This window comes from Lutra lutra, chromosome 17, assembly GCF_902655055.1.
Source record: "Lutra lutra chromosome 17, mLutLut1.2, whole genome shotgun sequence".
Lineage (NCBI taxonomy): Eukaryota > Metazoa > Chordata > Mammalia > Carnivora > Mustelidae > Lutra > Lutra lutra.
The window spans coordinates 14,581,906-14,585,965 of record NC_062294.1 but is presented as its reverse complement, the minus strand read 5'-3'; the positions used below and the strand labels follow the sequence as shown (position 1 = coordinate 14,585,965).

General features: G+C 37.0%; 1 non-coding gene across 1 annotated transcript; it reads left to right on the top strand.

Moving 5' to 3' along the window:
* Nucleotides 1–2,704: 2,704 nt before the first annotated feature.
* On the top strand, nt 2,705–2,850 carry LOC125090089 (U4 spliceosomal RNA). The gene has a single exon (XR_007124187.1). It is a non-coding gene; the product is annotated as a U4 spliceosomal RNA (small nuclear RNA).
* Nucleotides 2,851–4,060: the final 1,210 nt, after the last annotated feature.

The following is a 4,060-nucleotide window of genomic DNA, read 5'->3' as shown; positions in this document are numbered from 1 at the left end:
TTCACCTATTTAAAATGTACAGTGCAATTTTTTGTTATTCCCAAAGTTGTACAACCATCACAACAATTTTAGAAAATATTTATTTCCCAAAAGGAAACTCCATACTTATTAGCAGTCTCTCTCTATTCCTCCACCAATCCCCCAGCCCTAGGGAAACATTAATCTATGCAATCCAAGTTTTTAAAGTTGTTGATTTGAAGTCCCCAGTATAATTAGAAAAATGTGACTATTCTCTTTGTTGATACAAGTCTTGTAAATCTAAAGGAGTGACATAAAACTGCATTTTTAGCGATGTCTTATTATATATAGTTTCTTAAACATGATAGCCAAAGTTTTGTTTTTATCATAGATACCAACCTGTTAAATATACCCCCCTCCCCCTCTGATCCTTAACTTGAAGATTCAGAATATTGATTTTGTCTGAGTCCTAGAGTTTTTGGACTAAGAAATTCTGACTCATTCTGACAGCACTCACAAGACACTAATGTATAACTCAGAAAACAAATTATTCAATATAATGTAAAATATATTCAACTAGGGGATTGAGCACTGTGTCTCTTAAATAGCACATTCTCTTCCTATGAGTAAGTTATAGGGCAAGCCAAAATACTATGATAAATTGCCTTGTGCATGTGGAACCAGAACAAGGAAGCTAGTTACATGGTTCAAGCACTGAGTGGCACCACTCTCTCATAGACTGTAGGCAGAATAATGGCCCCCCGGTGATGTCTATGCCCTAATCTGCACAACTTGTTACCTTGCATAGCAGCGGGAACTTTTCAGATGTGATTAAGTTAAGGTCCTTGAGATGGGGTGATTTATAGTAGATTATCTAGTGGGTCCATTCTGATTACAAGTTTTCTTATAATCAGGAAAACTCTGTGGTGAAAGGTAATTGAAACTGTGGAAAACTAGAGAAACTATAGCATGAGGAGTCAACCTGCCTTGCTGGCTTTAAAGATGGTGGCAAGGAGCCATGAGCCAGAGAATGCTGGTGGCCTCAAGCAGCTGGAAAAAGCAAGAAAGTAGATACTGCTCTAGAACCTTCAGAATGGAATGCAGCCTTGGTGATACCTTGATCTGTACCTTGAGTCCCCCAGTGAGACTCATGTCAGACTTCTGACATAAACTGTATGTAAAAATAATAAATTTGTGTTGTTTTAAGCCACTAAATTTGTGGTAATTGGTTACCAGCAGTAGAAAACTAATACACAAACCTAGGGTTTTCAGGGTATGGATCTAGTCATTGAGCCTTGGATAGCAAATACTTTCTCTCCTAGCACAGTACGTGAGTCTTGCCTCAGTGAGTCTTCCCTCTCTGTATCTCGGATGCCTCCCTCAAAACTCTTTCTTAAATACCTTATCTGTTAAAATACATTTAAAAAGAACATAGACTTGAGAATTAGATGGGCCTGGGTTTAAATTCTGGCTTTGCCATTATACATCTTGAACAGGTGACTTAATATTCTTGGTTTTCATGAATGAAGTGAGAATAATAATAATACCTATACTTTGGGGCTGTTTGGAGAATAAAATTAGATAATATATGGAAAATGGCACGATGTTTGGTATAAGTGAGACCCATTACTTTTATTACCATCTCTTAAAGGCTAAAGGTGTTTGCCAAAAGCATGCATTCCAGTACTTCCTCAGATAAAAACCTAGTGTTTAGATGGCTGTTTCACAAAATTTGCTCCATGGCCCTCTGCCCCCTACTACTGAAGCTTTTAACCAAAAGGGTTACTTTTGGAAGCTTTAATAGGTAAGTTAAAACTTACCCATAAACTTTGGCTTATACTGTAATACCTAACATCTTTTAATTATTTCTTTTCTTCTAGGAGCTAATGTGAAATAGGAGGCATTAAGGAAAATCTGGAATTTTTTTTCTACAATTAAAAAAATTCTTGATTGGAATTATGTCTTCAATTTTTAAATCCCTAATGCCTATCAAATGGCTGACATATAATAGGCAGCAGTAAATGTTTGTGGAGCTGAACTAAATTGAGTTCTAAGCAGTTACTCTTTCATAACCTGTTTTGAATGCATCTCTTTTCCACTACCCTAATTTAGGCTTGTATTGTTTGTGCCTCACCTATGATAGCAGTTTTTGAACTGCTCTTTTTGCCACTTGTCTTTTCCCTCTTTACTTGTCTTCCACAGTAACACCAAACTAGGCAATGACTTTTTACATTATATCCTCTCTATTTAGTCATCTTTTATCTTCATTCCATTGAATATTGCCTAATATATTCTTAGCCCATTTTTTCCTAACTTCTTATGGCATGGTACACTTAGAAAATGATGGTATTTCTTTGACACACTTGGGTAAGTGTGACTTTGGCAAGTCATCCCCTGCCTGGAGGGTTTGGACTCCAAGAGCTTAGAGTATCACCATCTCAGTTATCTGTTGCCCAATCTGGGCACACCAGTGTGCGTGGGCATACCAGTTAGGAAGCTCTGTTAAATCTAGCTTTTGAGATTGGATACAATTGGAATTCTTCCTTCTATATAACTATTTAATGAGCACCTTAGCATGTGTGCATGCTAAACTCTGTGGGAAAGAAATTGAGAGCACCAGATCAACTATTTCCTATAGAAATCCCCAGTTCCAGGTAGGCAAATCTGTTTATTATCAGTCTTGAAGTGGGCTTTCTGTATTTCTCTCATACCTTTGCTCATGTCTTTTACTGTATTGAATGACCTAAGCTTTGTGCAGTGACAGTATCGTAGCCAATGAGGTTTATCCGAGACACGATTATTGCTAATTGAAAACTTTTCCCAATACTGTATTGAATGACCTGATTTTTTTTCCCTTATCTATGTAAATCTTTGTACTATCTTCTTCATGGTGCTATCCCTTCTTATATTCTTATTCACTTCTTATCTCGTGTTTGACAATTTTTTCCCTTAATGAATGTTCCTATTGTTTTTAAATGTTTATGACTGTTCAACAAAACACCTCACTTCCTCTCTACAACTTTATAAATTCTAAGTAATATTTAACACTGTTACAATAAACAAAATAATGTTCATTTGCAGATGTATCTGTTAGGTAATAGCAAATGTTTCTCGAGCTCATACTTGGACCAGGTGTTTTAATAGTTTTATGTGTATTTAATGTATTTAGTCTTCCCAGCAGCCCTATAAATATAAAATAGTTTATTTCCCTGTTTTACAAATGAGAAAATTGAGGCATAGATAAGTAACCTGCAAAAAGTTGTACAGCTCTTGGGGCGCCTGGGTGGCTCAGTAAGTTAAAGCCTCTGCCTTCGGCTCAGGTCATGTTCTCAGAGTCCTGGGATGGAGCCCCACATCGGGCTCTCTGCTCAGCAGGGAGCCTGATTCCTCCTCTCTCTCTGCCTGCCTCTCTGCCTACTTGTAATCTCTGTCTGTCAAATAAATAAATAAAATCTTAAAAAAAAAATTCTCTAAAAAGTTGTACAGCTCTTAAGTATCAATGCCAGAATTGAAATGTAACCAGCTAATGCAGGCACTTTTGACATAAGAGCCCATATTGAGAACTGTATATAATGTGCTGCAAAAAACATACAAGTTGTGTATATCTGAGCAGACCAGCAGGTACTGAGGCTTAATACTAAGGCTTCCCACCAAGGGGAGTTAGGCTATATTACAGTTAAGAAAAGAAGTTATAGTTACAAGGAATATGATAACCCACAATTGGCGAGTGGTCCATGTTATAAAGATCAGAAGTTTTTTTTTTTTTTATTTAAAGATTTTATTTATTTAGAGGAGGAAGCAGGCTCCCTGCTGAGTAGAGAGTCTGATGCGGGGCTCAATTCCAGGACCCCAGGATCGTGACCTGAGCTGAACGCAGAGGCTTTAACCCACTGAGCCACCCAGGTGCCCCAAGATCAGAAGTTTTAAAGAATATTTTTTATGAAGCATCTATATGTGCCAAGAAATGAACTGAGTACATATATTGTCTCATTGAAGTCTTGCAATAACACTATTGAGTAGATACTATCATTCCTGTTTTATAGATGAAGAAAAAGAATCTAAAATAAGTAATTTGCCCAGGAGTTACTGAGCTAGGAAGTGG